We start from the raw sequence: 25703 nt of genomic DNA, 5'->3' as shown, positions 1-25703 counted from the left end.
TTAAAAGATACAGTAAAAGAAAATAATGGTAAATCTCACCAAAGTGTCTGAGGTTTCATCTTGAGGAAATGTCCAGAAGAAATCCAGGAACCCAAGAGAAGCAGTGTTCACTTTGAGCTACGTCTCTAGGTCTTCTTTTCTTCTTTCACTCCTTCCACAACGTTTTCTACCTCCCTAAAGAAGTCATTTGAAAGGATAAATAATTAAAAGTGATAATGTGTGCTATCAGAATCTCTTTTCCCAAGCTGTTTCCTGACGATGATTTTCCAACCTTTTTTTTCTGTCTCCACCAAGACATGACTTTATTTACAAATAAATAGCTATTTATATTTGCTGCCCAGGAAGAGAATATAGTGGGTTTTTTGGATAAGTATGTATTTCATTAGTATTTCCCCACTATTCATGTCTCTCTTTCTCTCTCACTCACCAAATGTCCTAGCTCAAACAGAGGTGAGTTTCAGATGCACTTGGCTTCTGGGAAGGTAGTGCACCAGAAAACTGTTTGCTTCATTCATTCATTTATTCATGTTTGCAACAAATATTCAGTGAGTATATATTCTGCACTAAATTCTGTGCTAGATATTTGAAGATAAAATGGCAACAGGAAAATAAACATTCATGATCCATGACATCAAGCTTAATTAGGAATAAATATTAAACAAATAATCACACAAATACACAGATGATTATATATTGTCATGAAAGCTGTTTATGAGGGCAAAGAACAGGATGCTGTAACAGAGAGGTTTGGATGTGAAGAGACAGGGAGTCAAGAGATAGAGAAGTAGCTGAAGGAGGATGCAGTTTCAAGGGCAATTTTTAAAAATAGGTGATACTAGAGCAATCTGCATTGATGGGAAAACACCAGAAGGGAACCAGCTGAAGAAGCAAGAATGAGGGAGAGTCTCCTGAGAAGAGACACAAACTGTGTCCACTGTCGGGTCCAAGCATATCTGGGTCCCTTTGGTAAACCAGTGGTATAGCCTATCAAATTCCACCACGCCCTACTGCCAAACTCTACTATCCATTAATATAAGGGGCTTGGTGGGAGAAAATCCATTCTAAACTCACGGGGAGCTAAGGACCATGAACTTCACCCCAAAGGAAAGCCTTAGCCTTAGAGATATGTGTAATATTCAGTGTAGCTGTGTTTGACCAACCCAGACTAGATTCAGGAGACCTTCCTACCACCCAGAGGTGAGAAGAAAAGGGTTGTAAATAAAAATGAAGTCTGGAGACATTGAGGTATAAGGCAGATCCTTCCAATGCAACAAGCAGAAGAGAGAGAGCTCATTTCAACCTCACCCTCATCCTCAAACAACTCTGCCATATATCACAGTGGAACTTTGAACCCAAGAGGGCTAGGCAACAGAGGTGCCCAGCAGGGGAATCATGACTACTGGTTGGACACTGCTCTGCCCCATGGACACAAAATGGAGTGGAAGGAACAGCCAGAGCAGACCTAGTTATAAACATGAAGAGACCCCAAGGCACTCCTGAAATAACTGGGGAGTTGTCAGGGAGGGAGGCTCTGATAGGGAGCTGGAGGTCCTGAAGAGTAACTCAGTAAAAGTTGAGTTTCTGGTTAGACACAGTGGCTACTGCCTGTAATCCCATCACTTTGAAAGGCCAAGGCAGGAGAATCACTCAAGCCCAAGAGTTCGAGGCCAGCCTGAGCAACATGACAAAACCTCACCTCTACTGAAAATTAAAAAATTAGCTGGGCATGGTGATGCACACCTGTAGTCCCAGCTAGACTACTTGGGAGGCTGAAGCAGGAGGATCACTTGAGCCTAGGAGGTCGAGGCTGCAGTGAACTCTGATCATGCTACCGCATTCCAGCCTGGACGACAGAGCTAAAGTCTCAAAAAAAAAAAAAAATGTTGAGTTGTTGTTATTAACAGGACCTCATTCATACTCATAAGCTAGTTGAGGACTAGGGAAATTCAAATTTCAGTATGTACATATCAATTGGATATAAGGATATATATATATATATAAGGATATATATAATGTGTATATATAAATACATATATGAATCATGATACTACATGTGTATACGTGCCTGTATATTGTATGATAAATGGACTTAAACACTCCCACTCTGCATCAATATTTAGGCAATTATTGTTCTAGAGCTTCTCCTATCTTAGGAATAGGAAATTCCACAATTTCCCTTAATAATATTTTCCAGGAACTCACAATGTGAATGGTCAGAAAGTTTTCCTAATATTCAACCCAAGCTTATACTCTGTAACTTAAGACCCATTTCCTCTGGTCTTTAAAAATAGAATATCACAGCTCTGTGACTCTGACTTTAGGTTTCCCTCTGTGCTCTCCTTGTCTCTGTCTTTTTTAACCTTGAACCATGTTCAGCAAGCCCCCCATACTTCCACCGCACGTTACAGCTTTTTAATATTTTCCAGGCACACTCATCTTCATTTTGGATTCCTGTGATATATTTTCTTCAGTACATTCATATATAAACTTGGCACCTTCAAATCAAGTGCCTGGCATACAGTCAGCCCTCAAGAAATGTTGGCTCTATTAAATTACCTGCATTTATTGTTTTTCTTGCTTAGTTCTGCCAAATTCTATGACATTTGACTTGCTCTTCCTGGAGAAATGGTATAAGCCCTATTGGCAAAAAAGCTTAGGACATAATTTATCACTTGCTCTCCAAATGAAAAGTCCAATTCCCCTAATTCTGCATCATTTAAGTTATTATCCCTGATTGGAGACCCACCATGTGAATGCCCCTGATTAGCTAACAGCAGAACTCTCTAGAATCCAGATAGCAAGGTCCACTCAGGTCAGATTCATTGGGTTTACAATTCCTGAATGGGTGTTAAAAAAAACCTCTAATTTTTGAAATGGTAACACAAGCCCATGGTAAACAATTCAAATAGTATACTGAAAAAAGTCTTCCCAGCTCAGTAACCCATTTCCCTTACCCAAATACTATTACAATGGCTAGTTCCTTGTGTATCCTTCCAGAATATTCTCACTCTTCAGTATAAAAGGGACTTTAAATACTGTATTGAAAACCAGAGTTCGTAAACTATTGCCTGCAGGCCAAAGCCGGTCGGCTGACTGTTTTTGTGTGGCCTGAGAGCTTAGAAGGGTTTACATTTTCAGATGGTTAAAAAAAACTGAAAGAAGAATATTTCATGACACATGGAAATTATATGAAATTCGTATTCAGTGCCTATAAATAGTTTAATGGTACATAGCCACACTCACTTGTTTATGGAATATCTATGGCTCTTTTCTCCCTGCAGGTGCAGAGTTGAGTACAGTACAGTAGTTGCAACATAAGACTGCACAGTTCAGAAACCCACAAATATTTACTATCTAGCCTTTTACAGAAAAAGTATGTTAATCCCTGTCTTAAACAAATAACAGAAGGGATTCAAACAATCAAAGTAGTATTAGAGGTAAACTATTAATAAATGTAAAGAGTACCTTGGGGATATAAACCCAGTTAATTAAATACATCTCATAATAGTCAGATTTTCTTTACCTCTTAACAGCTTCTTACTGAGATTAGCAGCTTTAGCCTATTTGCCAAGAGCTTCCATATACGTTATTTGTCTAATTACGGTTACTTCGGTGCCCTTCTTTCTCTAATACTCTTCGCTTTCGTGTCGGGGAAGGAAATGCAATAGAAGAACTCCCAGGAGACCCTTGACTTTAGCTCTGAAGTCTTTCTTTTTTCCTTCAAATCCTCCCTTCCATAAAAGGAGTCATGTTATAGGTTGAGAATAAGCTCATTTACCCTTTAAAAGACCCTTGAAAAACAATATGCTCCTTCAACACACTTTTTGGGTTGACATCTAATGTCTTTCACTAAAAAATAAAATAGTTGCAAGAAATATAATTTCTGACATATTATAAAATTGACATTTTACATGTTGTTGCATTACTTTTAAATAATTTGATTAAATCTCAATATCACAGCAACTTTATACCCTCCCTTATCCTTTTAAGAAATAGATGAAGTTATTCTCTAACAGCTGGAAACTTTTTAATCATTCCTGTTCTTCCTCAAGTTTATATTTCATTCCATTCACTTCATGGCAGAATTTTATCCTAAGGTAACATATGTCTACAGTGAGAGTCTGTTATTGGACATTTTATCGTATTTTCTGCCACTAAAATATGTATATAAACTTGAATTTTTTTCATTTCTAGTGACTTTAAGATTTTAAACATTTTTTAAGTTTTCAGGATTTACTTTATGACTAGCTATTATGAGTACCCATTTAATCAAAACTATGCCTTGTCCATTAGACTGTCACTACAAATGAGGCAGCTCATTCTCCATGCCAAAAGGCACAAGTAGAGAAAGCAGTCTATTGCAGAGGAGAGAACACCAGGTCAGAAAGGAAAACAACATCATGGCCGGGCGCAGTGGGAGCTGCAATCCCAGCACTTTGGGAGGCTGAGGTGGGTGGATTACTTGAGGTTGGGAGTTCAAGACCAACCTGGCCAACATGAGGATAATACAAATACAAAAATCAACCGGCCACGGTGGCGCGGGCCTGTAATCCCAGCTACTCGAGAGGCTGAGGCAGGAGAATCACTTGAACTTGGGAGGCAGAGGTTGCAGTGACCCGAGATTGCACTACTGCACTCCAACCTGGGCAACAGAGTGAGACTCTGTCTCAAAAAGAAAAGAAAGAAAGGAAAACAACACTGTCAGGTGATAGCCATGGTCAACAGTTGGCAAAACACATGAAGTAGAGGAAGCAAATCTCCTTAGAAATGCAGCTAAAGGCCCGACATGGTGGTTCACACCTGTAATCCCAACACTTTGGGGGGCCGAGACAGGTGGATCACTTGAGGTCAGGAGTTTGAGACCAGCCTGGTCAACATGGTGAAACACCGTCTTTTCTAAAAATACAACAATTAGCTGGGTGTGGTGGCAGATTGCTGTAATCCCAGCTACTCAGGAGGCTGAGGCAGGAGAATCACTTGAACCTGGGAGGCAGAGGTTGCAGTGACCCAAGATCGCACCACTGCACTCCAGCCTGGGCAACAGAGCAAGACTCCATCTCAAAAAAAAAAAAAAAAATCAGTGGGTAAAGAAAAGAAAAAGATCTGATTTGAACATGCTCACTTCCCTACCTTCCCCTGACTCCCCCACTCCCCACCCCTGTCTTGGAAGAAGGATAGGGTGGATGCAGGATGGATTAGCCAGTTGCCCCCTCTATTAGCTTAATTAGTCTCAATTAATAGTTTGTTAACTTAATAAAACCCCAACTTCAAGAATTCCTTCATGCACTGTTTTCCTGAAAAGTTATTAAAATTTATTTTTTAAGCTAAAGTATTTTTAAAATAAAAGGGTCATTGCAGAAAATTGAGGCAATACAGCAAAGCATTAAAAATGTCAAATTGTGTTCTATCATTTTTTTTTCCATTTACACTCCCACCAGCAGTAAATAAGAGTGCCTTTCTTGTCATACCTTTATGAGCATCACCCACTCTCACTTTGAACAATTTTTTCTAATTTATTAGGTGATAAATCCTATCTTGTATTAAATTACATTTCTCTGATTAGCAGTAAGTTTGAAAAACATGTCTTTACAACTATATTGGCTATCTGTGACAGTTTCCATTTTGGGTTTACTTCCTTTGCCATTTTTCTATTGAAGTGTTCTTTTTTTTATTGACTTAGCAGAGTTCGTTGTATGTTGAGTGTATTAGCATTCTATTTTATTTACTACATGCCTTTAAATTACCTTTACCTAAAAAGTTTTGCATTGTATGTAGTTAAATATATCAGATTTTTTTAAAGGTTACTTTTATTGCTTATTTTTAGTTTATGGTACAAGGTGGAATTTTTTTTTTCAGAATTGCTTCTTGAGTACATTTTCCCTTACCCATTGGTTTATAATGCTTCTTTGATTAAGACTTTAGTTTTCCATTGATCATGCAGTTACTTCTTGTATCAATATCATCCCTTCCTATTATTGATCATTCTCTTTCAACATTTCCTAAGATACTCTCGCTTGTTTTCTATGATAAAATTATCACATCTTGTATCACACTCTTAAAAAGGAAAGTTTCTTTGGGAGTTTGAGATGGTGCCAAATGTAGATATTTAGGGAGAAAATCTGCTCATTTCTGATATTTAATTTTGCCTTTCAAGGGCACAGCATGTCTCCATTTGCTCAAATGTGTTCTTATACCTCTCAGTCTTATCAATTTTTCCCCTGTATGTCCCAGTTTGTTGATGGATGCTTCCTTGTCGTTTTTCTCTCCCTCCTCCTCGTACGGTAATTAATGCTTTGACTTCACTCTTTTGTCTTTACTATATCACCAGATTGTAAACTTCTAGAAGACAGGAAGCATTGCTTGTATTTATTTTGTATTCTCTTTGCATAGCTAGCAATGTTTTACATATGCAGAAATAATAGCTTTGGTCTAGTATAAATATTACTGGGGATGAGACATGAGAAGATTAAGGGTGGAGTGCCAGTTCTGACCTTCTGTAGCTTCACGCATGACCTGTAACTGCTCACTCAGCACCTCCTCCCGACACTACCACCAAAAGGCTCCCCTGATTGGGGGGTTAAATCAAAATAATAGGGTTGCTGTAAAGATTAAAAAGTGAACCTTTCATAGGTTTTCAAATATATGTATACAGTGACATGTATAAAAAAAGTTCACCGCATTGTTTCCAATGGTAAGAAATTGGAAACAGCATAATGTCCATCAAAGAGAGAATGGATACAATAAATAAATTACACATTCACAGTTGAATACTATACAGCAATTAAAATAATTATAATCTGAACTAAAATAAATGACTATAATTTGAACTAGCAGCTGGGCATAGTGGCTCATGCCTGTAATCCCAGCACTTTGGGAGGCTGAGGTGGGTGGATCACCTGAGGTCAGGAGTTTGAGATCAGCCTGGTCAACATGGTGAAATCCCATCTCTACTACAAATACAAAATATTAGTCAGGGGTGGTGGCACATGCCTGTAATCCCAGCTACTTGGGAGGCTGAGGCAGGAGAATCGCTTGAACCCAGAAAGCGGAGATTTCAGTGAGCCGAGATCGCGCCACTGTACTCCAGCCTGGGCAACAGAGCAAAACTCCACCTCAAAAACATTAAAAACTAAAATAAAATAAAATGAACTAGAACTAGATGTATTCATATGAATAAATGGGAAAACATCATATTGAGCAAAAGAATCAAGTTGCAGAATAATACATATAGTTTGATGTAAAGATATGCAAAATAGTGCTACATATTATTACTGTTACCTACTGCAGGGGTCAGCAAACTATGACTCTCAGACCCAACCCAGCCTGCCAAAGACCAGATTTGCCCTTTTGTTTACTTGTTTTCTATGGCTCCTTTCTAAGCTACAGTGACAGAGTTAACTACTGTGGCTACAATACAGTCCATATGGTCTGCAAAATCTAAGATATTCAGTCTATCCTTTGTAGAAAACGCCTGTGATCCTTGCCTTAACTGTAAAGACGTGGATGAAAGTAATGAGCCTCATATTCAGAATAGAACTGCAGAATGTGAGTGGGCAGGTACATAGGGAGTATCTATAATATCTGTAATACTCTCCTTCTAAGTTGAGCAATAAATACAAGGAATTTGATTATATTACTCTATTTTGTTGCGTGTTGAAAATATTTCACAATGAAAAAGATCGAATGAAATTATATATGGAAAGTTTCCTATGTAAAAATATGTAAGTTCATACAGGGCTTCTCTCTTTCTCACACATCCTCGCCCTTGCTACACACCATTCTTAAAGCTTTGAGGAAAAAGTAATTCCTTCCCATAAAATGTTTGGGGAGCCTAACTGTGGTCAGTGGGGAGCTACTGGAAATTTTGAGTGGCACAATGAAATCAGTAGTTACGATTACTCTAGTGAGAAGGTGGGCTGGGGAGGGGAAGCAGTAAAAGAAGGAGAAACATTCAGGAAGTTGTTGTGTTATGACCAGAGTGCATAGCAGCGTGGCGTCAATAGAGGTGGGAAGGAAGGAATTTGTGTGGCGTCAGTACAGGTGGGAAGGAAGGAACTTGTGTGGTGTCAGTAGAGGTGGGAAGGAAGGAACTTGTGTGGCATCAGTACAGGTGGGAAGGAAGGAACTTGTGTGGCATCAGTACAGGTGGGAAGGAAGGAACTTGTGTGGCGTCAGTAGAGGTGGGAAGGAAGGAACTTGTGTGGCGTCAGTAGAGGTGGGAAAGAAGGAACTTGTGTGGCGTCAGTACAGGCGGGAAGGAAGGAACTTGTGTATGCCATACAAAAAGGAGGAGGAAGGAGAAGCAGCAACCCGATGATACAAAGTTTAAGCCTTGGGTATTGGTGAAAGCAGGAACAAAATGTTTATTTCTAAAATGCTGTAACCTAAGTCTTCCTTTAAGGACTCAGGAATTATTTCAGAAATGGTATGCACTGTTTGTTTTTATTGTGATAAGACACATAGTTACTGGTAGCTTGGACTCCCACTTTCTGGTTATCAATATTTACTTATTTAGATACTGTGTGTCACGGGAAGTTCATGGTGTACGGAGCTCCTCTGATTTAGCATAAACCACTTGCAATCAGAGACCTTGGAAAGACACTGCTGCAATTAAATAACTTTGACTCTGATGATAGAGGAATCTTAGTTTTTGGAGGATGAAGATAAAAACCGATTACATGCATTAGTTCACTATGAACTCTACACATCAAGCCATCATTCATGGTGACATTGTCTCAAATGAACTCAGTTGTTGATAGCAAAGTATACACTTTGTTGGATATCTATGTAATCCATTTTTAAAGGGCAGGAAAAAACATGAAGGTTTTCTAACCGTCATCTTTTTATGCTCAGAGGAAGTCTTAGATTCTGCCCAAAGGGTGGAAATACTTTTTTTTTTTTTTTTCAGACAGAGTCTTGCTCTGTTGCCCAGGCTGGAGTGCAGTGGTGCGACTTCAGCTCACTGCAATCTTCATCTCCTGAGTTCAATCGATTCTCCTGCCTCAGCCTCCTGAGTAGCTGGGATTACAGGCATGCACCACTACATCCAGCTAATTTTTGTATTTTTAGTAGAGACAGGGTTTCACCATGTTGGCCAGACTGGTCTCGAACTCCTGACCTCAAGTGATCTGTCCTCCTTGACCTCTCAAAGTGCTGGGATTACAAGCATAAGCCACTGCACCTGGCCTGGAAATATGTTCTTAAGGAATCCTTAGTGAAGGTCACTGGGCAGTTCTGTAAGGTCACTTCTGCTAAGGTACTCAGCATTAGCTGTTCACATGCACAAATCAATCAGGTAAACTGGAACAGGGCTTACCCACAGTATTATTTTGTTTCTTCTGAAACTTATTTTGCTGTTTCTAAAATCTCCATTGAAAGGAGATTTCAGGTCTACACATCAAAAATATCTGCATCGACCAGGCGCGGTGGCTCATGCCTGTAATCCCAGCACTTTGGGAGGTCCAGGTGGGCAGATCACGAGGTCGAGAGATCAAGATCATTGTGGCCAACATGGTGAAACCCCATCTCTACTAAAAATACAAAAATTAGCCGGGCGTGGTGGCACACGCCTGTAGTCCCATCTACTTGGGAGGCTGAGGCAGGAGAATCGCTTGAACCAGGGAGGCGGAGGTTGCAGTGGGCCAAGATTGTGCCACTACACTCCAGCCTGGTGACAGAGTGAGACTCTGTCTCAAACAAACAAACAAATAAATAAATAAAAGTACCTGCATCAACCAGATATCCACAGCTTTCGAAGCTTCTCTGCTCTCTGGAGCTTACACAATGGTGCCCAAACAACAGCTGACCTTTATTTCCAACTAGATGTAGAAGAAGCACCTGGAGTTGAGGCCTCTAGGACCAGGAACCCAGAAGTGAATGTCTTCTTAAATTTTGCACCCTCAGTGCCTCATTTGCCTAGCTCTAGGTCTAACCCTGCTTCTCAACTCCTTGACTAGCACAAACTCCAGGAGACTTTCATAACCCTGGGTATCTCTTCTTTGTAGTGGTGTTACGATGGTAATTCAACCTTTGTTTTTGTGGATTTGGTTTTCTGTTTCTCCCATTAGACCAGCAGCTCTGGGAGAGATTACATTGGATCTCCAATGCCTAGCACAATGCCAACCAGGTACACCTTAGATGCACAATAAATTCTTGTTAATTGAGTAAATGAATAAATGGTTGCATAAATAAATAAAGTAACTAATACATAAATAAGTGAATGAATAATATACCCTACTAGATAACCACCTTTAGAATCAGTCTTGTTTGGGCCATAGGACAGAAATTAGTGAATAGAGGCATACAACACAACACACACAAGAGCCGAAGAAGGAGTTTTTTTTGGTCACATAAAAAAACCTAACAACTAAGTCTGCTTCCCCACAGTGTAGACTAATTAGTGAACGGTAACCATTTTTACTGGAAATCTCTTAAGTAATAGCCTTTTCATTCTCCCCATGGGAACCATATTATACATGAGTCGACCACCCCAGAAACTGTTTGTTTTGTTTCAGGGTTTTTGTTGTTGTTTCTTTGTTTGTTTGTTTTGAGACAGGGTCTCTCTCTTTCACCTGGGCTGGAGTGCAGTGGTGCCATCTTGGCTCACTGCAGCCTCGACCTCCCGAGTAGCTGGGACTACAGGCATGCACCACCCGCCCAACTAATATTTCTTTTTTTCTGAGACGGAGTCTCACTCTGTCGCCCAGGCTGGAGTGCAATGGCGCGATCTTGGCTCACTGCAACCTGGGTTCCACCTCCCGGTTCACACCATTCTCCTGCCTCAGCCTCCTGAGTAGCTGGGACTACAGGCACCCTCAACCATGCCCAGCTAATTTTTTGTATTTTTAGTGGAGACGGGTGCTGGGATTACAGGCGTGAGCCACCGTGCCTGGCCTCAGCTAATTTTTTTTATTTTTTGTAGAGACAGGATTTCACCATATTGCCCAGGCTGGTCTAGAACTCCTGAGCTCAAGCAATCTGCCCACCTCAGCCTCCCAAAAGTGCTGGGATTATAGGAGTGAGCCACCATGCTGGACCCAAATAGTTTTAATTAATCTCCCAAATTTCCCGTTGTTAATTTCTCTTCCATTAGAACTACCAGGAATAGTTTTGTTGTTGTGGTTGTCTTCTAAATGTTGGCTCTTCATAATCAGGAAAGTTTGTTTTTTCTTTTTTCATGTATGTACATTAGTCAAAATGGTCAAGAAGCTATTTGTTTAATGCTTTCTCCGTGACTAACTTGTCATCTTTTGCAAATACTTCATTGGATCTTCTGAAATATTGTGCCTCTTACTCATGTAAATTGTTTGCAAAGATGGCCATGACAACTGCTTCCTTTCCACACGCTCTTACAATGTGAGTTTGCCACTCCTCTCATCAATGCACGAAGTCTGTTTCCCTAGCCCTTGGACCTGAACTGGTCTAATAACTTCCTTGATCAACAGAATGTGGTGGAAGTGAGGTTGTGGGACTTCCAAGCCAGGCCTTAAGAAACCTTGCAGCTTCTGTTTTCCACATCTAAGAAGGCTGCCCTGAGATTGCCATACTGTTTGCAGATATCCCAGATTTTAAAATCTCATGGAGAAAGAAGTCCAGCTCTTCCAACTGTCGCAGCTGACAGCCACATCAAGACCCCAGATATGAGTGAGGCCATCTCGGTTCTTTAATTCCAGTTGATCTCACATCTGAATGAGCAACATGAGTGAACCCAGGCACAACCAGCAGAGAAGCTGCTCAACTGCCCCACAGAACTATAAGAATTAATGGAGCATTTCTGTTTTATGCCACTAAGCTTTGGGATGGTTGTTACAAAGAAATAAATAACTGGCAGAGAAATCAGTACCTAGAAGTGAGATGCTATCTAAGAAAACCCCTAACATATATAGCCTGGGCTTTGGGATTGGGGGATGATCTGAGGCTAGAAGGGCAGCGAGGAGACGCATTAGTGGAAACTGGAAGAGCAGTAAGAAAATTCCCACAGGAGATGGGAAGGTGGCGGTCCTTTTATAATCATGAAACCATCTGTAAAACTGTCTCCTGTAGTAACTTGGAAGATAGAAATGTTTCTAATACACTCATAGATCTAAGATTTCCCTCTAGTATGGTAGATGTGCCTGTTGGTCTCTTTAGCTATGTGTGGTAAGGTACTTACTCTTTAAAAATGGCATTTCAACATCAGTTTCCCATTCATTCACTCATTTATTTAGTCAGCGTACATTTATTGACAGGCACTGGACATAGTAAAAGATAATGACTTTTCAGAAAGCTTAGTCGAAAAGTCAGGCAAGAAAAACCCAATTATAGTAGTGTGAGGATTGCTACAACAGAGCTAAGCACAGGTGCCATCAGGAGCCCAAGCAGGGACATTCATTCATCCAATATTCATTAATTCTCTACAGTATACCAAGTTTCGGTCTAGGTTTTAGAAATACAGTGGTAGGTAAGACAGAGGGCTTACATTCTAGAGGGATAAGTGAATAATACACAAGTCGACAAATAATAGGATTTCTAATGAGGATAATAAGGAAGTAAAAGAGAAGGATACAGTGTTGTAGTTGAACACTATTTTGGAGAGGGCAGTCAGAGAAGAGCTCTCTGAAAAGTGGACATTCGAACTGAGATGTGAAGGACAAGAATGAATAAGTCACGCAAAGGGAAAATAAGTTCAGGCAGAGTGATCAGCAAAAGCTAAGGGCCTGGGCTTGGAGTGTTGGAAGAACAACACAAGCCCAGTGAGGCTGGAAATGAGTGAGCCAAGGAGGTGCTATAGGAGATGAGGTCTGAGAGTAGGCAGCTCTTGTATGGCCTGTGGGCTATGGTAAGAAGTTTGGATGTTCTTCTAAATGGAAGTAATTGATGAGTTTTAAACAAGGGTATAGCGAGGAGAATGAGGGAAATATTTCTGAGCATGGAGGGTTGATTCCTGAACCTAATCTTGAAGGAACAGGCATTAGGCTAGGAAAATGGCATGCAACAGGGATGGCTATAGGAAGGGAAAATAGCATGCTGTGTTCTGAGCAACCCTAAGTAGTTGTCTATGCTGTAGCTAGTGGACTCAGCTCAAATCAGTGGAAGATGGATGACCCATTCAAGAAATCATGGCAAGAAAATTGCCTATGCTTTGAGGGTAAAAATGAAGATATCCTTATGCATCATTCTTGGAAAATACATCTTAGATGGATTAAAGACTTTGAAAATTATAAAATTATTGGGAGAAAATATATTTATGATCTTTATGGATTTGGGGATTGAGAAGGACTTTATTAAATAAGAAGTAAATAGGAAAAGAATACATTTGAGAACATTGAAATATAAGACAGAGATTAAGGCATTATAAACAAAGCTAAATATATTAAAATGGATGAAAATATTTACAACATAAATAACACCAAAAATATTAGTACAAACAATATATAAATGATTCCTATAAATAAAAACAGAAAGGATAAACAATCCAAGAGAGAAACTGGCAAAGGATACGAAAAGGAAGTTCACCAAAGTGGAAACACAAGTGGCCAGTGAACACAGAAAATATCTGAAACTAATAATAATTAGAAAAATGGAAATTACTATAACTAAATACCATTCTCACCTATCAGATTATCAAAAATTTTTAACTTTGATAATATTCGAAGTGTATAAAATATGTATTCTCACATATTGCTAGTGGGGCATAGATTTTAGTCTTTTTGGAGGGCTCTTTAGCAGTGTATGTTAAAATAAAGTGCAATTTTAATTCCTAGGTATCTTTCCTAGAGAAATCTTTGCCGGTGTGTACCAGGATGTTCACTGTAACATTGCCTCTAATGCAGAAAGGGAACAAACCACCTAAAAAACCATCAACAGTGGAATGACTAAATGAACTATGCTCTATAGTATCAAATATTAGGAAGTGGTTAAACAAGATTAAAGTGTTTTGGTTTGTATTAACATTGAAACAGTGAAGTAGAGGAGAATGGGGCTAGGGGAAGGTCAAAAAATATTTTGGACTTAGTTATAATGTTGTAGCTTTTAACACAGTGACTACATTAAGATATGTCAGTCTCCTAGGGTATCATTTCCTGTCCTCGATTTTGCCAATTATATAATCAGATGCTATAAGCAGATATATTTAGATTCTCTAGAAGAGAAGGGTTTGCTTCATTTTCTTAAAACAATTTTAGGACTGTACAGCATTTTTGAGCTTCTATGAAAATTATAAACCTCTCTCTAGGAAAGACATATACAAAATACAGAGATTTTTCTAAATTAATACATATTTAAGAGAAGTTTTATGTTCACTATAAAATTGAACAAAATGTACAGACAGCCTCCATATACCTCTTCCCCCCAACCCCCCACACATGCACAGCCTCCTCTACTTTCAACAACTAGCACCAGAGTGGCACATTTTTTTTTACAAGCGATGAACCTATGCTGACACATCTTTATCAGCGAAAGACTATAGTTTACATTAGGGCTCAGTCTTGGTGTTGTGTATTCTATGGGTTTTGACAAGTGTATAATAACATGTGCCCACCATTAGTAATATCATATAGAATGATTTCACTGCCCTGAAAATTCTCTGTAAAATGCATAGGTTTTTAAATGTAGTCTCAAGTGACCCTGGCCCTCTGAAGCCCAATTATAGCCTCACATTCAGTCGGGACTCCAGGAGAACAAGAATCTTTTTCATGACCACTTTGGAATGACATTTTTTTTGTCCCGTCTCTGCCCTGCAAATTCTGGATGGCAACCAGCTTTTGTTCCTTAAGCTCCAGGCTGGTATCAACTCATCATCTACACTGGCAGCTTCCATAGCTCTCGAGGACATGGCAGCAAATAGCTCTCTGCTTAGGAACAGTCTCAGCCCAGAGCAGTGTTTTTATTTTCTGTAATCAGCAACATCCCACAGCAGGACTGTCTTCTCCATGCCCAGCTTTATTATTTACCATGTTTTCCAGATAACTGTGTTAAATATATCTACAGGACTTGAAAATGCAAAGCCATACCATTTCTCCTTTTCTTTACATTCATAACATTAATTAAAGTGTAAGAGACCCAGATTATCTTAGGTTCATTGAGACCTGGAAAAGGCCATCTAAATCTCTTTAAAATGGGAAGCAAAATCTCAAAGTTTTGTTAGGATTTTATCTTAAAAAATGAAAATTAATAAAAATTTATTTTATATTTATACATATTTATTTTAATCACCACAACCCTGTTATATTTCTTAATCCTAACAAATAACCAATCTTATTTTTGTTCTGTGTAATATTTGCAATTTTACTTTGCAATCAATTTGCATTATGTTAGTGTCATTTTATCACAAATTTACAAAGCAGATAGAGTTGGAATAGTAGGTGTTCCTTTATGGCCAAAATTGGAAATGGGCAAACTGAGGGAGAAAATAATTCACTGTGAAGAGCAAAGGGGTTAGGGGATTCCAGAGCAGGGTGAGAGAAGGGAGAGAAAAGAGAGAAGGGAGAGAAAAGAGAGAAGGATGGATATTTGTACGTAATAATGATTTTTGCCTCCTCATACAGCTTGGTGACTAAGGACACTCATATAGTGATGCCTGTTAGCTACATCGTCACTGGTAGAAACGACTGTGACAATAAAAAATACTTGGGAGGAAACTTTTTCCTACTTCTTATTTTTAAAAAAATTTGAGGTGGTGTCTCACTATGTTACCCAGGCTAGAGTACAGTGGCATAATCATAGCTCACTGCAGCCTTGAACTCCTGAGCTCAAGCAATCCTTCCACCTCAGCCGCCCGAGCTGCGAGGATCGCAGGCACTCATCACTGTGTCTGGCTTGTTCCTATATTTTTTAATTTCCTTTTATAATCTATGTTGCTACAGATTAAGATAAAAATGAGACTGAGAGCAAAGAGAAGGGAAACCTCTTTCTATGAAGAAAAGAACCTTTTCTGTCCTTTATGCACCCACCTAATGACAATGTGAGCCTTTGAAAATCTATCACATCATAATATGCAGTCTCATGGCACTCATAATCCAGAGACTGTGAGCCAGGGCAGTTCTGAGCTCCTCTAAGATGTCCCTAATCACAGCAGCATGGAGAGTTCATTGTGGTCTTTAATTAAAATGCTGATAAATGAAATGTCCAACAAGCTATCCTAGACTGGTCTCTGGGTGAAAACAAATAGTGCTTGAAACTTTTCAGTTTCCCTACTGATGGTGCAATCACTCAAAAATGCCCTACACAGGAGGTTTCAGGAAACGTCAGACTTGTTCCTGGGTTTAACAAATCACCCCTGTCAGGTTGGAATGCTTAACGGCTAGGATCCCCTGCTCCCCATCATTCCCCATTTCAAGTTTTCCCAGCCTCCGCTAATATCGGAGTAGCCAGGAAGAGGCTTTGGAGTCAGAAAGACTCACCCTCAAATTTAGGTCCTGCGACTTCCTAACCATCTGCCTGTGCACAAGTTACTTGTCCTTTTTGAGTCTGTTTTCTCATCTGTAAAATGAGTATAAGAAAAACTCCTGGCTGGGCGCAGTGGCTCAAGCCTGTAATTCTAGCACTCTGGGAAGCCGAGGTGGGCGGATCACCTGAGGTCAGGAGTTCGAGAGCAACCTGGCTAACATAGTGAAACCCCATCTCTACTAAAAAGACAAAAATTAGCAGCATGGTGGCATGCACCTGTAGTGCCAGCTACTCAGGAGGCTGAGGCAGGAGAATCGCTTGAACCCAGCAGGCAGAGGTTGCAGTGAGCGGAGATCGCGCCACTGCACTCCAGCCTAGGAAAAGGAGAATTTTTTCTAAAAAAAAAAAAAAAAAAAAAAAAAAATTAAAAAAGAAAATAAAGAAAAACTCCCATACAGGTTGTTGTAAGAAGGAAACAGGCAGGTGAAGTAAAGGCTAGGACATGTTAGTAGGCACTGAAGAAAAGTTAGCTCCATCACACACTCATGCATACACACATTTCTTTTCTTTTCCTTACAGAGTACAAGGGCCACACAACCATTGGATATTCCATTGCAACTGGCCCGATCTTGGAGAGGTGGAAACGAGAGGAAGGACAAGGATTCCATGACTTTCCCTCTCCAGTTGTGGGGAGAGGGCAGAGGTACATGGTGGGAAATCGCTGCAGATCTTGAGGAAGGGTCAAGACAGCTTTGTCCCTGGCCAGTACTTCATCAGTTAACCAGGAATTGCATCAGTATTTGTTGCAACATCCTCAGAAAACAGAAAAGTCCATGGTACAAATGGCACAGATCCATAATTTGGAGGACTGGGGATAGGAAGGTAACACAAAGATAAAAGCATCTATCATTTTATAAAATCACAGCTAGAAACAAAATGGTAGCTCCATGTACATCTTTCCCTCTCTTCTCCCTTCCTTTTTTTAGGAACAGAAATAAATATATATACCACTTTATTGAAGTGTGACTGACAGATAAAAGTTTTACATATTCCATGTATACACTTTGATGAGTCTGGGGATAGGTATACACTCATTAAATCATCATCACAATCTATACCATAAACCTATCCATCACCTCCAAAAATTTCTTCCTGCCTTCTTATTTATCACTAATACTATTTCTAAGGGTCCCTACCCCTCTTGTCAGTACTCCTGAAGTGGTTCTAAAACAGCACCAGAAACAGCATCAGATTTCTTTAAAGCTCAAAGCTCAGGTGTTTCTTAGAGGAAGAATTCAAGGTGAGTCACCTGTCATTCCCTCCTGCCCCTCCCTTCTAAATAAAAACCCAATTAAAAGAAGTAAGTGAGGCTCCACAGTTGCCCCATTCACTTTGTCAGTAAGGAGACAAAGAGATATCTTATCTATAGATTTAGTCCTTGGACAATTTCGTTACTAAAGTTCTTCCTCATACTCATACTCACATTTCTTTTTTTTTTTTTTTTTTTTTGAGACGGAGTCTTGCTCCGTCGCCCAGGCTGGAGTGCAGTGGCCAGTTCTCAGCTCACTGCAAGCTCCGCCTCTCGGGTTCACGCCATTTTCCTGCCTCAGCCTCCTGAGTAGCTGGGACTACAGGCGCCCGCCACCTCGCCCGGCTAGTTTTTTGTATTTTTTAGTAGAGACGGGGTTTCACCGTGTTAGCCAGGATGGTCTCGATCTCCTAACCTCGTGATCCGCCCGTCTCGGCCTCCCAAAGTGCTGGGATTACAGGCTTGAGCCACCGTGCCCGGCCCATACTCACATTTCTATCTTTTAAAAATATTTCCATTTGATATTAATATTCGAAGTGCAAAGCAATAGAAGAATTTACAACTGAAGTCAAGAAAGAAGAATTTTTCCACCTACTCTTCTTTTAGGGAAAAATTTCATTTCAATTAAGCATAGGTTAAATGTCCTATTCTTACTTCCCAAGTCATCTGACATTAGCAATATTCCCAAACTCACTTCAAGATTTGATAAATCACCAAAATATAGCACGCTATACAGGTCAAATTGTTTATGGAATCAGAACGGAAACATTTCTGAAATTTACTCTCTCCAGTGATTTACTCAGGTGACCACAATGTTAAAAGAATATTTCTAAATAAGTTTTCAATAGGTAAGCAACTGCTAAGACTCATTAACTTCTACTTCTATTTCTTTTCATTTTTGAGTTTCTTTCTTTTTTTAATTTTCAGGACTTTATATCAAACTCTACTAACTCAGAATTCATTTACTGACATAAATTACTGATGTCAAAGAGAAACTTTTAAGTGACTATTTTTTCTCTGTTGCCATGAGATAGACACCCCACTCCCAAAGGAATTAGGTACTTACTTGGATTGTTTTGGGTCAGAGATGGACTTTCAAGGCCCTGGGAGGATTCTGAATCGAGTCTTCCTCTCCAGATTCCAGCAATTTTGCTACAAATGCTCAGAATCCAATTTCGCATTAGGATAAGTCAGGGAGACAATGAGGTGAGGAGGAGGAGAGAGTTCTAGTGTGCTGTGCATGATCACAGGCGGCCTTCCGGGCTAGCAGCAGCATCTCTTCCTTGGCTCTGTGCCTCATGGACACAGATTAGTCATTAACAATCCTTCCCTGCTAAATGATGTAAACATAGAAAGGAACCTTGGGAGAGCCTCGAGATTCCCAAGACAAACCCGCAGAGTCCCAGAATGAGGAATGTGACCAAACCAAGGAGCCCTGCAGCTTGCCTTTGAAAGCACTTCTCCTCTGGCCATTTTGGGGGCTCCTGGGCACCCATATTTCTGTGCACATTAACTAAAACCAAACTGTCATCTTCCCTCTCTCTCACTCCAACTTCTTTGAATAGCTCTATCACTTCCCAGGGACTGAAAGCTGGGAGGTTTTTTGACTCTTCCCTCTGCCCAGCCACTCATATCAAACAATAACAGATTTGGGTTGATTGTATCTTTGGAATGTCTCTTATTTCCAACCCACGTTGTTCTTCTCCTAATTTGGGCCTATCATAGCTTCCTTTCTGGATGACATTGGTCCCATAACCCCTTTTTCTTCTCTTCCCTTCTTCTGTTTTCCAAATTGTACAGCAATGTGGAAGCATGGACTCTGGTTAGATGCCAACTCTTTAGTCACAGGCTTGAGCAAGACCCTTAGCCTCTCTGAGTCTCAGTTTCCTCATCTGTAGAATGGATATGGAGAAACCATCTCATGGGCTGTGATGAGAATTACATGAGCAGTTAAAATGTTTATAAAAGAGTGTGGCAGATAGCAATCACCCAACAATTTGTGGCCATTATTATTTCTTTCTTTCATTAGTTGAACCATCATTGATTGATTGTCAGCCTATTATGTACCCAGCAACTTGCTAGGCACTCCCCTCATAAAAAATCCCCAATGCACTCTCTATGCCTAAAAAACAAACACAAAAATGCATGACATTTAGAACCCCTTCCACCTCTGAAGATCTAGCCCTAATGTCTCTAGGATTTTCTCACATTCTGTCTCCAGACATCCCAACCTCTGCCAACCTGTACCAAGCTCTCCCGCCTCCACTCCTTTGCACAGACTCTTCCTTCTACCTCAGTTACCTTCTTTGCACACCCACACATCTTCCAGGCATGAAACAGAAGCAGAGTGCTCCCTGAAGCCAGCCCCATTCCTCATCTGCCTCTACTCTCCCTACCAAACTCCCCTGATCTTTCATTTATAGTTTCCTTGCTGTCCCTTAACTCCTCTGACCTTATATATTAAGTTTTCTACTTGTTTTATCTCTTTTACAAAAACCAGGCATGGTAGTAGACTTGTCTTTGTATCTACTGCCTGGCTTAGCACAGTGCCTGTCACAGAAAAAGCATTGTGTTTTTTGTTTTTTTTGTTTGTTTGTTTGTTTTTGAGACAGAGTCTCGCTCTGTCGCCCAGGCTGGAGTGCAGTGGCCGGATCTTGGCTCACTGCAAGCTCCGCCTCCCGGGTTCCCGCCATTCTCCTGCCTCAGCCTCCCAAGTAGCTGGGACTACAGGCGCCCTCCACCTCGCCTGGCTAGTTTTTTGTATTTTTTTTTAGTAGAGACGGGGTTTCACTGTGTTAGCCAGGATGGTCTCGATCTCCTGACCTCGTGATCCGCCCGTCTCAGCCTCCCAAAGTGCTGGGATTACAGGCTTGAGCCACCGCGCCCGGCCAGAAAAAGCATTGTGTAACTCTCTGTTAATCAATGAGTGAGCTGAGAACCAACTTTACAAAGTAGCATGGCTGCACATGCACGTGTGTGTGTGTGATGTGTGCATTTCCCATCTGTGATGTGTGTTATTTGTTTCCCGTCACAAGGTCAGCTGGTAGAAGATCTACATTCAAACCTGTTAGACATGTTATATTCTGCTTCTCTTATAAAATAGCCTTTTTGTAGGTCCTACAGGCTCCCACTTCCTACTTACTTCTGGGGGTTCCCAATGTACTATGGTGCATCCTCCAGCCCCTTTGGCACAAGGGAGAGGGGCACCCCAGGCCTGTACATTTTCATTTGAAGAGAGTTTGCACTGACACTCACTGCACTCTGCAGCTATGGGCTGCCTGAGGGACTCCTATGTGACTTCTATGTGACACCAAGCCCATTTCTTCTTGGATGATGAGAGTTTGTACTGTGATTTCACTCTCTCCAGCAGAGAAGGAGACAATGACTGAAGACACAGACTCTGGCACTGGACTGGCTGGGTTCAAATCCCAGCTCTGCCACTTACAAGCTGTGTGACCTTAGACCTTTGGCTTTTACTTAACATCTGTCTCAGTTTTCTCACCTGTAAAATAAAGGTATAATTATTATGTATTTCATATGAGGTTATTGTAAGGATTTAATGAATTAATCTATGCAAAGTACTGGTACCTGACACACAGAAAGTGCTGTGTAGGGGTTAACTGTTGTTATTTGCTCTGGGCCTTCACACTGACAATCGTATTTGCCCACTGGACTGGATACTCCCTGAGGGTGGCATGTATTTCTCATCCTTTTGGATCTCCAAAGGTGTAGCATGTAGTGCTGGGCATGACATAAGTGCCCATTCAAAAATTTCAACAATTATTTTTCTTCTCTTTATACCACACAGTCAATCCATTAGCAAATGTTTAAGTTTTACCTTCACAGTATATGTATTGAATCTGATACCTTCCCACCACCTCCACTGTCATCTGTCTGGTCCATGCCAGGTTTCTTGCACCTGGGTTTGTGCCATGGCCTCCTAAGTGGCCTCCTTATTTCCATGCTTGCACTCTGTCATTTGTTCCCAGCATTGCAACCAGAGTGATCCTACCAAAACCAAAGGATCATATCATTTTGTTGCTCGAAACCCCCACTGGCTTTCATCTCTCTCAGAGTAGTGGCCAAACTTCTTACAGTGACCCCAAGGATCTAAATGACCCTGAATCCTACCCCATCCCATCCCACCATAGCTCTGACTTTCTCTATCACTCACCCTGTCATGAGTGACATGTGACATGTCATGAGGCCTCCTTGTTGTTCTCTGAACTCATAAAGCACATTCTCTCCCCAGGGCCCCTGTCCTTTCTGTTCCATCGCCTGGATTGATTTTTGCCCAGAGACCTTCCATTGCATGCTACAGGTTTGTACTCATCTTACCAGAGAGGCCTTTCCTGGACACACCAAATACAATGCCACTTGTCTCCTCAGTCCAGGATATCTCTTCTCATTCTTTTTTTTTTTTTTTTTTTTTTTTTTTTTTTAGGAGACAGAGTCTGGCTCTGGCTCTATCGTCTAGGCTGGAGAGCAGTGGCGTGATCTTGGCTCACTGCAACCTCAGCATTTCGGGTTCAAGCGATTCTCCTGCCTCAGTCCCCCGAGTAGCTGAGACTACAGGCACATTCCACGACACCCAGCTAATTTTTTGTATTTAGTAGAGATGGGTTTTCGCCATGTTGCCTGAGCTTATCTCAAACTCCTAAGCTCAAGCGATCTTCCCATCTCAGCCTCCCAAAGCACGGGTATTACAGGCATGAGCCACCACACCTGGCCTCTCTTCTCATTCTTACCTTGCTTTATTTTACCCTGTAGCACTAAGCACTGAGCACCACTTGGCATACATGGACATATTTCATGTCTCTCTCACTATATGAAACATAAATAGACGACTACACCTATCTTGTTCACCACTGTGTCCCTGATAACTGGATGCCCCAGGCAATGTGCTAGTGCTGAGTAGGAGAGGCCCAAAACCCAAGCTCTGAAAGCTCACCATCCCGTGAAGGAGGGAGACTCAGTAAAATAATAACAGCAATAATAATAATAAAGGAAATCCCATAAAGAATGAATAACATTCACTTGTGTTATGTGATAAGATGGAAAAGTTCAGGGTGTCACAATACTCTCCATTAATCATAACAAACAGAAAATGTGCTCTGTATTCATGGGATTAATTCTAACTAGCACAGAAAGAAAGAAGGGGAAAAGGAACAAGCATTTACTGAGAAGCTAATATTTTCCAAACAGTAAGTTAAGCACTGGTGAATCAGCAGTGAACAAAATGATGTGGTCCCTGCAGTGATGCAATTTACAGCCTGCTGTGGAAGACAGACAATTAATAAAAACTACACAGATAATCTTGTAAGTTCTCTTGTGACAGCATGTTATGAAGGAGAAGTACAGGGTTCTGTGATTGTACTTAGCAGGGAGCCCCCACCATGTCAAAGGGGTTTAAAAAGCCTTCCCCTAAGAAAGTGATGTTTTAGCTAAGATGGAAGGATCTCTGATGTGTTGGGAGTGAAAGGCGTTGAGGAGGAGAAAAAGGAGCATTTCAGGGTAAGGAAAAGACAGCAGCAAAGGCTCTAAGACAGGAGGGAGATTGGAGAATCCCATGAAATAAAGAGGATAATGTCTTTCAAGGAAGAATGTAGGGGAGGAACAAAGAAATAGGGGTAGAACAGGAGGTGGGAGCAGTGGAGTGCTGGTAAGTGATTAACAACCAGCTCTCAGAGAGGTGTGTGAATATATACATATAAACATTTATTTTAAATTTTACTGATAGAACAGATAAGTAACACATGTTTTACAAATAATAATAAATATACAATTTCTGTATATTGTAAATTCCATGTAGCCAATGAGTCAACTGGAATGTTTTCATTGAGTTTTGCCAAACTCTTGTATTGATAGCCAACTTATGGTTGCCGTTCAACCATGGTTTGACAAATGGAATCGCATTCCAGACCACCAATCCTTTCCCCAATATAAACATCGTTCTAAAATGTTATATGTGATCTACTGTTAAACTATGATTTTCATACAAATTATTTTTGTTAAACTGAACCCTCTTCGAGTTCCAACTTTATGTATGCTGGAAATTCACTTGTTCGTGAGTGATGTGAGTAGCTTTTTTGCTGAATCAAATAATAGTTTTCATATACTGGGAGAACATTTCTTCAGTTATGGTATGTGTTCTTCACAATGTAACAGCTACTAACATCATGCACTTTTAAGTTTAATCTCTTTGTTAACAGTTTCTTTATCACTAAGACTAAGGGTCAACAAACATTTTCTTTAAAGAGCTAAAAAGTAAATATCTTAGGCTTTGCAGACCACACCTAGTCTCTGTTATGTTTTACAATCCTCTAAAAACGTAGAACTTCTTAGCTTGAGGGATGTATATAAACATCCATGGGCCAAATTTTGCCCACTGACCTTAATTTGCCAACTTCTTAGACCAGTAGCTCTCAATGGAGAGAAGCAGCAATTCTGCTCCCCAAGGCATATTTGGCAATATCTGGATACAGTTGTGGTTGTCACAACTCGGAGGAAGTGTCATTTAGTAAAGAGAGACCAGAATGCTGCTAAACATCCTACAATGCACAGCTTCTCCCTCCACAACGAAGAATTATGCAGCCCCAAATATCAATAGTGCCAAAGTTGAACAAGCCTGCCTTAGAAAATCGACAATACAATAAATCAGGTCTTGATTTGTAAATATTTTTCATGTCATAAATATTCTAATCGTGGCCAATTTCAAACTACCAATGTAATGTCAGCTACCAATGGACTTGGGGAGGATGTAAACTGGCACACCATTATATGCCATCACACAGATGCACTAGGCATAAATAACCACAAGAGCATAGATGACCATAAAATAGCAAAATAATTAGGGCATGATAAGTTTTGAGTATTTATTACTTTTGTTTGTTTTAATGTCTTTAATTATAAGTTTATATAATTTAATTTTTGATAAGGGCTATGTTTAACAACAACCAGCTCAGAACGCCCTGAAAATTTAACAAGGGACTCTCATGAACCAGGGTAAGCTGGTTCCAGGGCAGCCCTGGGAGAATGAAAGCTTCTTTCACTTAGTCCTTACAAGTTAGGAGCCAGACAGTTTTATCTTCCTTTAACAAATGAGGAGACTAAGCCTGAGAGATTCAGGCAAAGAGACAAAGACTTATGCAAAAGAGACAAAGCAGGGGCTTTAAATACAGGTTTGTTTTCTCCAAAGCTGATAGACTTTCTCCTATCCCGTACTCCACTATCAACCCAGGGAAAGTGAGATCAAAATATTTATTCTGTGAAATGCTTATCAGTACTGGGACATTTTAATTAATTGCTGAATAGAATAGAGATAGCAGTCATTAACATATTGTTAGTGATCAACTCTGGTATAATATTACAAATATAGCAGAAAGGCCATCCTGCCAAAAAAGATTTGCATCCTTAGAAATTATTATTATTTTATTAATATTTTTACTTCCTTACCCTTTCCAGGATTCTCTCTTTTCAATTAAACATCTGCACTCCTCACCTCTCCCCCTCAGTGAATTAGTTCACAACAGGTCAGGAACTGTAAGATTCTGAAACAAACAGGAAACAAAACAGGTAAACCTTGAATATTAGTATATCAAGGGAGGGGTCTATGCCAGACTCTGAGGCCTGAGTGAGCACTACAGTCAGAGTACAGTGTCAGGGCATTCAGCTTCACAAGGGGTGGCCACGAAGGGGATACTGAAATGGACAAGGAAAGGGAAGGAGAAAGAGCATGGATAATCCAACTGGCCTCTGTCCCCACTGGCTCAGGCTTGGCTGTGAGTGTGAGTCTTTGTCCCAACACATAATCAATCTATTGGAAAGTGCTTGGTGGCTGCAGCCTTCAATCACTTCTTTTTTTTTTTATTAGACAACACAGCACTCCAGCAGCTGAGTTCTCAGAAGGAGACAAAATTTCCAAGACCTAAAGGCAACATGGTAGGGGTGGTACTGAAAGCATGGATGTTAGGGTTAGAGGCCTGGGTCTGAACTCTGGGTCTGATCATGAGACCTTCAGCAAGTCAAT

The 25703-nt window shown here is 40.4% G+C and overlaps 1 protein-coding gene across 3 annotated transcripts in view; it reads right to left on the bottom strand.

Moving 5' to 3' along the window:
- Positions 1-25188, bottom strand: part of NR1H4 (nuclear receptor subfamily 1 group H member 4) — a 93137-nt gene extending 67949 nt beyond the window's left edge. For 2 of the 3 annotated variants that reach the window (XM_017887285.1, XM_017887288.1), the window contains exons 1-2: positions 18741-19092; positions 40-174 (exon numbers count right to left, since the gene is read on the bottom strand). The gene's annotated coding sequence lies outside the window, so the exon portion shown is untranslated. Of the gene's footprint in view, positions 1-39; positions 175-18740; positions 19093-25129 lie in introns of those variants that run through there. The other variant, XM_017887286.1, reaches the window with a different exon arrangement.
- Between the last annotated feature and the right edge of the window lie 515 nt (positions 25189-25703).

Source organism: Rhinopithecus bieti, unplaced genomic scaffold (assembly GCF_001698545.2).
Source record: "Rhinopithecus bieti isolate Rb0 unplaced genomic scaffold, ASM169854v2 scaffold_15133, whole genome shotgun sequence".
Lineage (NCBI taxonomy): Eukaryota > Metazoa > Chordata > Mammalia > Primates > Cercopithecidae > Rhinopithecus > Rhinopithecus bieti.
This window is presented reverse-complemented; position numbering and strand designations above follow the sequence as displayed.